Source organism: Pogona vitticeps, chromosome 3 (assembly GCF_051106095.1).
Source record: "Pogona vitticeps strain Pit_001003342236 chromosome 3, PviZW2.1, whole genome shotgun sequence".
Lineage (NCBI taxonomy): Eukaryota > Metazoa > Chordata > Lepidosauria > Squamata > Agamidae > Pogona > Pogona vitticeps.
Window position 1 is genome coordinate 220,034,203 of NC_135785.1, and position 14,587 is coordinate 220,048,789.

Sequence of the window (14,587 nt, forward strand, 5' to 3'; positions counted from 1 at the left end):
GAGGAATTATACCAGAAAAATCTGGATGTCTGGGACAACTCAGATAGTGCGGCTGCTGACCTTGAGCCAGACATCCTGGAGAGTGAAGTCAAGTGGACCTTAGAAAGCATGGCTAACAACAAGGCCAGTGGAGGTGATGGCATTCCAGTGGAACTATTTAAAATCTTAAAAGATGACATTGTTAAGGTGCTACACTCCATATGCCAGCAAGTTTTGAAAACTCAGCAGTGGCCAGAGGATTGGAAAAGATCCTCCAAAGAATGCTCCAAATGCCGTAAAATTGCACTCATTTCACACACTAGCAAGGTTATGCTCAAAATCCTCCAAGGTAGGCTTCAGCAGTATGTGGACCAAGAACTCCCAGAAGTACAAGCTGGATTTCAAGGGGCAGAGGAACGAGAGACTAAACTGCTAGCATGCACTGGATTATGGAGAAAGCCAGAGAGTTCCAGAAAAACATCTACTTCTGCTTCATAGACTACGCAAAAGCCTTTGACTTTGTGGACTATGGCAAGTCCTTAAAGAAATGACAGTGCCTGACCACTTTATCTATCTCCTGAGAAATCTATATGTAGGACAGGAAGCAACAGTTAGAACTGGATATGGAACAACTGATTGGTTCCAAATTGAGAAAGGAGTACGACAAGGCTGTATATTGTCTCCCTACTGATTTAACTTATATGCAGAAAACATCATGCGAAAGGCTGGACTGGAGGAATCCCAAGCTGGAATTAAGACTGCCAGAAGAAATATCAACAACCTCCGATATGCCACTCTGATAGCAGAAAGTGAGGAGGAATTAAAGAACCTCTTAATGAGGGTGAAAGAGGAGAGTGCAAAAAGCTCAATGTCAAAAAAACTAAGATCATGGCTACTGGTCCCATCACCTCCTGGCAAATAGAAGGGGAAGATATGGAGGCAGTGACAAATTTTACTTTCTTGGGCTCTATGATCACTGCAGATGGTGACAGCAGACACGAAATTAAAAGACGCCTGCTTCTTGGAATGAAAGTGATGACAAACCTGAACAGCATCTTAAAAAGCAGACACATCACATTGCCCACAAAGGTCCCCATGAGAGCTGGACCATAAAGAAGGCTAACCACTGAAGAATTGATGCTTTTGAATAGTGGTGCTGGAGGAGACTGCAAGGAGACCAAACCTATTCATTCTGAAGGAAATCTACCCTGAGTGCTCACTGGAAGGACAGATCCTAAAGCTGAGGCTCCAATACCTTGGCCATCGCATGAGAAGCGAAGACTCCCTGGAAAAGCCCCTGATGTTGGGAAAGAGTGAAGGCAAGAGGAGAAGGGGATGACAGAGAACGAGATGGTTGGACAGTGTCATTGAAGCTACCAACATGAATTTGACACAACTCCGGGAGGCAGTGGAAGATAGGAGAACCTGGCGTGCTCTGGTCCATGGGTTCACAAAGAGTAGGACATGACTGAACGACTAAACAACAAGAACATACTCTCCATAGGGAACTGCTTCTGTTCCAAGATGCCTTAGAATTTTCACTCTTACTTACTTACTTACTTACTTACTTACTTACTTACTTACTTACTTACTTACTTACTTACTTACTTACTTACTTACTTACTTACTTACTTACTTACTTACTTACTTACTTACTTACTTACTTACTTGTATCAGAGTGTTGCGGAATTTAAAATTATATACAAATATGAAATACTGGTAAACTTGAAATTAATTAAGATATCAAGATGATTAGACTTATGCTTAGAAAATCAGGGAGCTCTTTTTGCATGTGTTTAAGTTAAATTTAACCAAAATATATGTTGTTTTAAACTAGTTGCTTTTCCCTTTTATTTATTTATTTATTTATATATGGACTTATATACCGCCCCATAGCGCTACAAGCACTCTCCGGGCGGTTTACAATTTAATTATACAGGCTACACATTGCCCCCCCCAGCAAGCTGGGTACTCATTTTACCGACCTCGGAAGGATAGAAGGCTGAGTCAACCTTGAGCCGGCTACCTGGGATTTGAACCCCAGGTCGTGAGCACAGTTTTAGCTGCAGTACAGCGTTTTAACCACTGCGCCACGAGGCTCTTTCAGTGAATGTTGGAGTCCCTTCATTGTCTCCATAACATTCTACCTTTTCTCCTTTTGCGTGTCAATATTCTTCTTTGTATTCAAGCGCAGAAAACAAGATAAGGTGTTATCTGTGTGCAGCGTACTGCTGTGGCCTCATAAATATTGGATATAAAGCTTGTTTTTAATGCAATCAAAGCTGGCATTGACCTAATTCTTTTCTGGTGTTACTTCCTATGCTCTAAAACCTCTGTGGTCCTGTGAAGGAAGTTATGTATAGGCTGATATGACTGTATTGACATAGTATTTGCATATCCGATTGTAGCACACTTCTCAATTCTTCTTTTTTTTTGTAAACCACACCTATGAAATAGTGCTACAATTACCAGAATCCCTCACCTTTCTGTGGCCATAGTACAGCGATGAAGCAATGTCACTTGTTAACATGACTGTAGCGTTCTCTATTTAGTTGATCTATGGTTCTTGTTGTATAATATAATGGTTTATGAATATTAATGTTGCAGAGAGGTGGAGCCAAGACAGATGCCATAAGAGGCGGAGCCTGAGAGAATATTTCAGTCAGAGTGTGAGATTAAGTGAGTTCAAGTCAGTGTGTGGAGATTAAGATTGAGTCAGTGAGAGCAGAGTCAGGGTGTGTAATAGAATGTGTAGTTTGGGAAATTTAGGAGTGATTAGCTACTGAAGATATTTATAAATCTCTGTAATCAATAAACTAAAGTTTTATTTAAAAGGACTTGAATTGTGGACCTGAATCTTTCTGAAGTAAATGGTGATTTAGAGATCACCTGGTGGCAGCAAGTGTAAAAGGGAAGTGTGTTTGCCTTCGTGTGCTCTGAGGCTTGAAGGTCAAGCAAAGGGGCACAAGGGTGGATGCCACAATGACCATAGCACTTCATCTTTTGAGATAACATGTTTCATTTTATTTACCACCTTTCTGACAACCGGGGCTCCCAAAGTGATGTACAGTTGGTACAAAAATGATTTAGAATAGAGATTAAAACTTTGCTTAACAACAGATTTAAAATAGTCTTAAAACAGTTTCTAGAATGGGTTGATGAATACAAAAGACCATGCAAATCAATACACACTTGGTTGCCTGCTTAGAAGCTCAGCTGGAATACAACCAGTCTGACATCTTTTCGAAGAGAGTACCATCATAAAGGCACTGCTACAGAAAAAGCTGTTGCTGATCCACTGACCAGTAGTGTAGTGACCAACCTAGTTTTGTGTGATGGGACATGGTATAGGGGAGTTTAAATACCAGGAAGACAGATTCAGAAGGTTCTTCCATCCATCATATACAGTACATACAAGCTATTTAGGGCTTTGTAGATCAAAGTCAGCATCTTAAACTGAGCTCAGAAGTAAACTGGAAGTCAGTGTGGCTGATTCAATGCCCAGTCTGGCTGCTTGGCTTTGTGCTAGCAGTAACCTCAGAGTATTTTTTGAGGGCAGCTGGCAATAGGAGAGGTTGTGCTCCTATGGGGACTAAGGCATTTCTGCATTACTTGCCAAGTAGCAAGCTGGGATATATTTGTGGCCCACTGTGGTTTGTATCTGCAATGTTGCTGCTGTTAAAAAAAATTATGACAGACAACTTGAGTTGCGAATCTTCATGTGCCTCTTTGAGGTAAAGGTGAACCCCAGCTGTTAAAATAATAATAATCAAATCACCGATGGCTACACATACAGAAAATGCATGCCAGGTATTTCAGACTGGCCAAAATTCTATTGTTGTCTGCTGATGTTAGTCCATCAGCATAAATCTCAGATGTAATTTGCTGCTAGTTAAGAAGTCAGGGAAGGCATAGTGTCTTGTACACCAGTTTCATGACTTGATGCATAAGAACAAATGCCTACTGTAATTTTTTAACTAGCAGCAATTTGCTGCTAGAATTTACAGCGGTAGGCTTATGCTGGCTTAATTCTTCAATTGGGGTGAGTGCATGGAATTAAAGGTGATGGTTTTAGTAACATGGTTGTGAGGAAATGATCTAAATTCTCTGTGTATCCTAATGAGTTTGACATCTGGATCATCTTATTTAAAGCTAATTCCTCTTCCAATTTTTTTGTGATCTCCAGTGTTCTTAAGTAGTGCACCTATTGTCTGGGCATGTGAATTGCCGAGATATTTGTAACTCATACAAAACAGCCAAATATAAGGCCAGGTTTCTTCCATTCTTTGGTACAGAACCCAGCCAAAATACTTGTATTTTCTAGAATATGGAAGCATTCGTAGGTTGGAGTGAAAGATACAATCTCCTAAAATTCTTATTTCAGAGCTCCCCAGGACTTGCAGTCACCTTCTGTTCACTCTCCAAGAACAAATGTTCTTATCTAAATGTTAAAAGGTAGTTTGCAGCTTGGTGGAGAAGACATGTTTTAAAATTAACATTTCAACTCATGCTGCTAGACTCCCCTGAAAGAACACATTTAATCACTGTTGCACTACAATGATTTGCTTGGTGTAACTTGCATAGCCTGCTGTTTTCACTGTCACATACTGGAAGCTTTTTTATTTGATGGTTCTGGATGTGCTCCAGGCCAGAGAGATAAAGGCTGCACTTCTCATTTTCTATTGTAAAGTCTTTATTGGTTTTCTTGTGTTATGACTTATCTGATTTCCAGGAAGGTTTACTTGCTAGGTTTGTTCATGAATGGTGGTGAGAGGACTACTTATCAGAATCTGCATTATTCTAAAAAAATCTGTTATCCTGAATTTCTTTTTACATTTTTATTATAAGGTTTTGGGGACCCTCCCAAACCACCCTCTCTACCCAAATAAAGAGTATACAGGTTGGAGTCGCCTCACCCTATACCTTTCAAAAGATATTGCATCTTGGGTCATGCATTTCCAGAGCTGGTCATTGTTTCTTTTAGATCTATGGATTAGGGAAACGCCAATGGCTATGATGTCAGGGGGGCTGTACTGTGCTCTAATTGTGTGACCTATCCATTCAAAGCTGAAACAACAGCCATTCATCTGCAGCCACACACATAGACACACACCCAATTCTAACAGTGTAGTAATATTTAAATTATTGTAAGCTAAGCTGAGTGACAGAACAAAAGGGAAAAAAACGATATTGGAGAATATTTATTTATTTATTTAAAATATTTTTACCCCACCTTTCTCTTTAAAGGGATCCAAAGCGGCTTAAATAATTAAAAATACAATACGTATTAAAACTCTAAAAACACTAATTATATAAATATTTTAAACGAATTAAAGAAGTATTATAGAGTCATAGAAAAGTTTAGTTGGAAGGGGCCTACAAGGCCATCAAGTCCATATTTTAAATGGTAAATAAAATCAATAGTAAAAACACATTTAAAGAGCACAACAATCAATTTAAAGGCAAACAGCTTTCTAAGCAGCAACACAAGTCTTTCGATCCCCTTGCAGCTCTGCATAATGGTTGGCTGTCTGTAGTGAAATATATCTATGGCATGGTGATCTAAATCTCAGCACTCCCAAGCACCTCAGTGGTTGGAGTGGCTGGGAGAGACCTTGGGCTTCATCAGATGCTTCAGATGCCACTCAGTTTCTCCTCTGGGGATCAATCTACTGCATTACTTTCAATTTCCCCTTCTCCCAATTCAAATTGCTGGCCATCTTTTCAAATCCACAGATGCCCAATAAGATGCAAAGGATGCGTAGCAGTGCTGTTCTGCCATGGAGAAGAACAATTGGTTCTTGTTTTGCCCTGTAGTTGACCCAAAAAATGCATAAATACCCTAGTTTGGTCTGGTTTTGCACACTTGTCTGAAGAGAATGCACAATGCATATTATGGTATACAATCCCTTGGTTGTCTAGAGAGTCATAGATCTGGAAAACATCTGATGTCAACTTCTCAGAAACAGCAAGTGACGTGGCAGTTTTCCTGTTTTGTGCTTTTTCTGATGGAAGAGATTGATGGGAGGATTTCAGTGGCTGAACACTCTTCCATACAGGATATAAATACTTTTTACTTACAAGATAAATCTTTCAAATATCTACAAGAAAAATTCTACTCTGTTTTACTACAGAGATTATCAATTTCGTACATGCAAGGCCTTCATCACTATTGGTCAAATTGGCATTCCAATTGAATCTATATCACAAGCATCGATGTGGTGGTTTTGGGATCGTAACATCCAGAATTCCACAGCTAGAAGGGTCTCTATGCTGAGAACAGAAGTGAGAGAGGTGTAGCCCAAAAAACTAACACCTCTTATCTTTGGCAAAAACTTTAAAATGAATTAAAAATAATCCACTCTTTACAGGACATGCCACTTGTCATCTCAAGTACTATAATCTACGAGCAGTTTTACCTCAAATACTTGTGTTATAAACTGCCCATTTATCTATGAATACTACAGACAACTGTTTTCTGGCAGAGCTGTCTGTATGTTCTCTTCTATGAGATAATAGTTGACCGATATTCAGCTATATTCAACCAGCATTATCCATGAATATCTCACTAACATCTCCATATACAGATGGGTGGGAGAAAGGCATGAGATGGGTTTAGGTGGTCACAGAATGGTAAGAATATCATATCTGTGAAATAGGTTTATCTGACCCTTTCTCCTTAAGACCTTCTCTAAATGACTCCAAGGCTATCTATCAGCTTCCTTATTCTGATATACAGTACTGTATTTAATTTATAAGTACAACTTATGAAGATATTCAAGCAACAAGGTAGTTATTCTGGCCCAATCCTAGAATGCCCACTTGTCCTCCTTTATAGTCCAATAGTTGAAGGGCTTTCCAAGAACTGTCCTCCATTTGAAAGTATCCCCTGTTAAATAGATTCTATTTGTAGGACCAAATTAAACGTACAGGTTTTTTTAAAAAGGGAGCACAGAGGTCTTGAAGTTGCCTGATAGACTAAAAAGACAGACTGGTCACCTGGCAACAGTGTTCCACATTTTGATTTTTATATGTTGTAATTTTAGTAACTCCTATTAAATATCTAATTCTGCGTATACATTCACATAAGCAAATATTATGCTAATAGACAGTGGTATGGAAGCGAGTTTTGAAGGAAAATCTAGTTATAGTCTTCATAACTAGACCTGATCCTCATCAAGGGAGTCTGAAAAAATGCAGACTTCTGGGCCAGTCTATTTCAATAAATGAGCATCAAGTCTTCTGCAGAGTTTATGGATTTACTTGGCCATTCAAGACCCAACTAAAATAATTTGCACTACTACAAGGCTAACTTGCAACAGTACATGTTCCACGAAATTGCAGCTAAGCTCAGAGGGAACAATGAGGCCTGGAGTTTGGCAGATGCTGTCATGGTCCCTTCTTCTCAGAAAGTCCTCAGGCTTTGACCCTGCAAGCCCTGGCTATACTATGAGGGAGTGCTGACAAGTATTGAACCTTTCCCAGAAAAAAATGATCTAGGAAGCTGTAACTGCCACATTATTCTACATATTCCCCCAGGAAGTCAATGCACTTGCGACATCTGTCCTGCAGCTTCTTAAGTCCCTGCAAATGAAATTCTTCCGACTGCTGGTGTAACCACTCATTTGCAGCATTAGTTGCCTCCAGAACACTCCCAAATCGTTGTCTCTTTAGGTGATTTTTGAGTTTGGGGAACTGATAATAGTCAGAAGGAGCCAGGTCAGGAGAATAGGGTGGATGGGGCATCACTTGAAAACCTAAGGACTTCAGTTTTGCCATTGTTTCACCTGCATTGTGTGATGAGGCGTTGTCATGCAACAGGATGACACCTTTGGAGAGCTTTCTCGATGTCTTGCCTCAACTTCGTCAATAAAGCACAGTAATATTTTGCATTGATGGTTGAACCCTGTTGGAGGTAGTCCACCAGCAGAACTCCCTTCTTATCCCCCCCAAAAAACTGTTGCCATTCACTTCTGCACCGACCTTTGCACTCGGAACTTCTTCGGCCTGGGGGAACCACTGTGCCTCCATTCCTTAGACTGTTCCTTTGTCTCAGGATCATAACAGTTGATTCATGTCTCATCACCAGTTATCAGTTTGCCCACGAAATCTGACTCATTTCTTGCAAAATGTTCCAAAACAGCCACCGATGACTCCACACATTTCCTCTTTTGTTCGGTTGTCAAAAGTTTGGGGATCCACTTTGCTGCCAAGTTTTCTCATTTCCAAGTCGTTGTGGATAATGGCACCAACTCTCTCACATGATATTCTCAGATATATAGCAATACTTTTGGCTGAGATATTTGGGGGGCCTCCATGATCATGTCATGGATGGCTTTCATAATTGTAGGCACAGAGACAGAAACAGGCCTTCCACTGGGTTTCTTACTTTCAACACCAAAATGGCCAGTTTTAAAACTGACAACCCAATGTTTAACTGTTGCATATGAAGGGCCACTGTCACCCATAGTTTGTGACATTTCATCATGGATCTGCTTTGCACCTTTCCCTTGGAGAAACAGGAACTTGATTATGGTCCTATGCTCTTCCACATGGAACTTTTCTGGAGGTGCCGCCATGTTCACTTTGGACCTGAACATGAAATATAAGTTAAAATCATAGGTAGTTGATTTTTGCACCATTGAATAGAGACAAATGGGCCAATACACCCTGCAATTTATAGCTTCCTAGCTCATTTTTTTCTGGGAAAGGCCCAATACTTATCAGCACCCCCTCGTACTATACGACGACAGATATGTGTCCTATTTCTCCACCTTTTTGTAATGCAACCCACAATGTATAAAGTCTGATACCCAACTGTGATATGACATACAACAACTTAATGAGGTAGAAATAAACCTCAGGCTCAGACCCAATAATCTGTCCAGATATTTCAGCTGAGTATAAATAGTCCAGCAGAGAATCATATCAAGGGCAACATAAAACAGACATAAATGGATTCAACAAAAGCAATTATTTACAGGCACAGAGATATAGTAAAAGCAATTAAGAGGCACAATATTAAGAAATTGATTCCAAGCTTAAAATGTTGGTGGGCTGTAAAGATATAAAGGCATCAACCTTGTATCCTCTTACATTATCAGTTCTCCAGTTAATTATCTGATAATCACTATTTCATTCATCTGCAAAATAAATGTCCCATGTAAATTTAAATCTGCATGTAAATAGAGTAAGAGTTAATTAACACAACAATAAATACCCAGCCATTTGAGTATTCTGGTACCTATACTCACCAGATTATACTCTCCAGTAATGAGAAGAATCTATTAGCGCTTGCTGCTCTTAGATTGAAATATCCTAGTCTAATGCATTTGTAGCAAAGGAGAAATTATGATCCAAGGAGCAAATCGGTCAGTAATGAAGGAACTCTGGCAAATGTAGGTCTTTCTTTAATGAAGTATAAGTGAACCCTTATCTACTCAAGCACTTAACACTCCATAAATTTTAAACCTGTGCTTACATCCACATTTACTTAAATGAAAATAAAAGATATTTTAAAGGCTTCCATATAATTCTCCCTGCTAAGCAAAGAGTTTCTTCTTCTTCTTTGATGGGTATCATAGAGTAGTATGTTCTAAATTAAAGATTAGATGTGGAAGCTGGTTTGGCCAAATATGGTTCCATACAGAGCTGGCCTCTTAATTGCCAACCCCAAAATGTGAGAGATGGAGAGTTTGTCCAGATGGAGTATCTTCCATCCTCACTTTATTCCAGTCAGAGTCACTTGGTGCCAATTCAGAACAGATCTCGCTGGGGTTTATGTCAACAGTATCCCACTTCTCTTAAGAAATCAGCATTTCTTAGAGAAACAGGATTTTTGAAAAAAATCTTTCACAAATTTTGAAGGGACCCTTGAAGAATTCCTCTAACCTTTTAAAATGGACATTTTGGATATTTTTTGTCACATTGCTTACCAGATTAGCACTAACATAACAGATTCTGATGGGTGTAGAAATCTGCTGTGAATTCACCTCAGAAATCAACTGCGTTTAAAAAATATTGCTCTAAAAATTAGAATACCCTAAAAATGATCCTCTGTTAGATTTTTTTTGCTGGAATTTTTCTTCTTTTTTGTGTTTGTTTTTTTTAAGTAGAATAGCACTGAATTGAAAACCTCCAACTGGAAAAGCTCCCACTGCCTGAATTTTACCACGAGCACAAAGTGGGAAAAGGTTTTAAAAGCATAAGAAAAGACGAGGGTGTTGTTGTCATACTATGTGACAGCTGGTATCAGTTTAAACCTTGTGTGGTCTGTAGAGGCAAAAAAATTCCAAGTATCATTTTACATAAAGTACAACTACTCTCCATCTAGATGAGCACAGAGGGAGGGAAAAGGAGGTATTTAGGGGGACCTGGTAATGAAGGCAAAAGGGCTGCCTGCCACTTCAATCATAGAACCAAAGTCACTCTCTTGCACAACTCACTACCAGCCAAAACTTTAAACTCGGAGTTTTACAGTGTAATATATGGGAGATTAAAAATCTGCTTTACCATGAGAAGAAATAATATAAAGGCATTTGATGGCAGCCTTAATTCTAAAACTTGAAAAATTTACCATTTGGGCTATCCACTCTCCATGCTGTCTGGGAAATTAGCAATGTAGTAACTTTTCCAAATTAGGCTAAATATTAAGGAAGTAAAGGCATACGTAAAGCAGTAAATCATGGGGGACAGATATGTACTTTGGGTTCTCCTCATTGTGATACAAAAGAGTCACATTTTGGATTTCCTATACAGTAGGTGTTTTCCCCCTCTTAAAATCATAACAGCCTGCCTGAGAGGAAGGAGATTGCATACTGGGACTGTACTGATGTGGGTGGGTTAATATTTTTCTCCCGGCATCAGATTCCTAGTCATCTGTATTGGCATTTGCCTGCGGGTTAGGAGAACGTAGGGATAAAAGTATCATTAATTTTAAAAAGAAGCAAGCATAGAAGATCCTGATCTTTGATCTTTTCTATAATATTTGATTGCATCTTCATTAAACACACTGAGTTCTGCCTTGAAGATTTTGAGCCTTGGCTAAAATTTCCAGTAAATATTGCTGCAGTGTTAACTGGATAGCTCAGGAAAATGCAGTACCTAGTTGCAAAACCCTACTAGTTGTAAGGGTTGAGAGATTCAATTTCCCACTGTGCCACCAAGGAGAAAAAGCCAGCCTGTGTGGCCTTGGGCAAGCTGTACAATTCCAGAATACCCCCCAGAAGAGGGGAATGGTAAACCACTTCTGAATATTTTATGGTTAGAAAACATTGGAAAGGTTTCCCATAAGTTGAAGTCAGTTTAATAGAATGTAATTATTACTATAATAGTCCAGATGCATGGAGAGTACTTACTAATGGATGCTACCCATCATTTGTGAACCAGTCCCTTAGAGAAGAACCACACACTATATTAGAGATCTGTAGAGCATGATCAGTGACTGAAAGAGGGAAATGCTTAAACCTCTCCCATGCATCCCAGTTCTCTCCACCAAATGCCTCCACCCAAAATGTCTGCCCGCTCCCCCATCCCTGAGGTAAACATGGGAAAACACAGTCAGTTTCATTTTCTTCTGCATTTAAATTTTCTCAACTTCAAGTTCTTTCCATCATGATCATGAACAAATCTGTGAATGTCATTAAAATTTTCAGAAACAAACTGAAACAAAAATATTCCTATTAGTATCAGCTGGATTAACAGGTAAGATACAACAAGGAGCCTCTCAGTCCAAAAAAAAAAAAGGTGGCAATCTTAATTTATTTATGAGGGTGGCAGTGTGTATTTTGAAAGAGTGGCTGAAGTGACAAAACCTGGTTCCAGCCCTAATTCAGCGTCACAAACTGGTAAATATGGGAAGACACAAAACCAGACTTTCAGGAGTTAAACAGGTCTGAATAATCAATCTGTCAGTTTTTGCTTCTTCAAATTCTTAAAGTCTCAGATTCTTTCCATCCCATATACAAAAATATTGTTATTAAAAAAAAAAACAACCTTGGAATGAAATCCTCACATGTTCCTCCCATCAGCCATATTTTCTTTCTCAAGTTCTAGAGTTCAGTTGGATGGGGGAACCCACCTTAACAACTGCCTGAGAACTTGTTAGGGAAGATTCGCAGGCCATGGCAACGCTGTTTTCTTCCTTAAATGCAGATTCTTCACTGCCAAGATCCCCGATTCTTGACATGGTTTTACAACAGGAACACAAGGATGGGATATTTTCCCCCAATTCCCTTTAAGGCAATGATTCCCAACCTTGGATCCACAGATGTTCTTGGATTGAAGCTCCCAGAAACCTTCACCACTAGCTGTGCCGGCCAGGATTTCTAGGAGTTTTAGTGTACGAACATCTGGGCTCCTTGATTGCCCTTCCGATCTGTTGCTTCCATTACTAGCTGCCTTTCCTTCCTCCATTTTTGACCTCCAAAGAAAATAGATATGTGGATATGTACTTTCCACATATATAAAAGAACAAAGCTGCAAGAACTGTATGCCAAAGGGATTTTTTTTTTGTTTCCTTAAACTAAAAAGCATTGAGAATAGAGGAGGCTCAGAAGCTCTTTCCACACTTTTCTCTGCATCAGAAAGAGAATCTCCTAATTCCAAATCGCTCCAATATGTCTCTTTTTGAATCACCTCCAAAGGACCAAAACAATGAGTACAAATTCCTCACCAAGCCTATATCCTGACTACGTAGTTACGAGCTATATGTATGTGCTATATAAGTTGTATCTAACTGATGGTTACTTTAATGACATTTCCAAGGCAAGTAAGATGTTAAAGGAGTTGTTTTAACAGTGTCAATCCACCCCCTTTAGTTTCCATGGTTAAGCAGGGAATTGAACTCAGGTCTCTTGAGTCTTAGTCCATCATTCCCTCTGGAAATGTTACTTTTCTGTGTTAAAGCTCCCAGAATTTCCAAATGAACTGGGAAATCTGAGGAGTAGTAATCCAGAAAGTAAACTTTCCTGAGCTTGGATTTTGCACTATTTCTATTCATTCCTCTGAGATTTCACAGAAGATGTCCCTCTGTACCCTATGAGCCTGGGATATCTAGTGTCTCACCCATGCAACAGACACCGTTAAGAGCTACCTTCCAAGGTTCTCATTTTTTCCCCCCATTTTAAAAAAACCCTCATTCTTTTAGACCTTCAGTAATCCTGTTTCTGAATTCCTGCCTCTCTCACAACATTATCTGACTCAAGCGTATGCCCCACTTCATTAAGCCCGTAAGCCAGCGGCTGGATGGTATCACACTTGTATCCGTTTGCAATTTAAAACAGGCACTTGCTTTAGATCAAAGCTGTGGCAGCAACAGCGGGAAAAGAAATTAGAATCTCATGGCATTTCCCTTCGATTTCATTGCTGCCGCGTATCTCACTCATTACCAAGAGAATGAAATCTGCGCCCATTCAGGCTGTCGCTGCCTTTTATCCTATGGCCTCCGTGTGATACATTATTGCCACATTTAACACCAATTGGTCATGGCCCTTCTTTCCCAAATTGGACAGTGCTCCAGACGCACAGTATTAAAGCCCCCATCAGAGGGACACAAAGCAGCCATGCCACCCCTAAACCCTTTGGGGCTCTTTCCATCCTGCTCTTGTTATTACCAGCTCCATTCCCATGTGCTTTCAAACAAAATAGCAGAACTGCTCTCCCCCTGACTGAATTTTCATGCTGGATTGACAGCCCCAGAGACGACTGCTTGCTCTGTCTTTCCCTTTATTCTTTTTTATCTGCACAAATGCAGCCCACGCTGCTGTCAGCCTGCTTTTGCTGCTTCGTCTTGCCCCTGACCTGCAGGAATCCCCCTTGGCCAGAGGCAATCTCCTCTGTCAATTCCACACTGACACCCATTTAGTCCGGTATCTTCCAGGTAGCCCAATGCTGTAAGGCAAGAGTGCACCAGTTTTACTGGGACACCTCCTATCATTAGACAGAGATCTGCGGGCAGATGATTTGGAGTATCATTACAGAGCAGCAAACTGCACGCTATTCCAAGTACAACATTATGATGGTGTTTTCACTGGCAGGAAGAGAGAAGGGGTTTTGTGGGCTTTTCAGGTACTGAAATAACACGAATAGTTTAAGCCCCGAGTGGAGTGGGCAGGACAAGGACAGCCTTTGCTTTGCCACTCAGGCAGCTAAACGTCTTTCAACTGGACCTATTTCTGACACCACTGTCTTCCCTCTAGCAGCAAAATGTCTGCTTTGCCCTTTTATTAGAGCACATAAGACTCACAACAGAGCATTTCCATGTGCCGTCACCTCTCAGCAGGAGAGCTCCCTGTTCAGGTTGCCCGCCAGCCAGATATGCCTCCCCTCTAAAGTACTATGGCCTAAATCCTATTGGGTTGGCAAAGCTTAAAACAGAATCATAGAACAATGGAGTTGGAAGGGGCCTACATGGGCATTGACGCCAACTCCCTGCTCAATGCAGGAATCTAAGTCGAAGTTTAACAGATGGTTGTCCAATTTTCGCTTCCAGTGTTAGACCACTCACCACCTTCCAAGGTAATTGGTTCCATTGTTGTCTGCTCCAAGAGTAAGGAAGCTTTTCCTGATAATCAACTGAAATCTAGCTTTCTGTGACTTGAGCATGTTG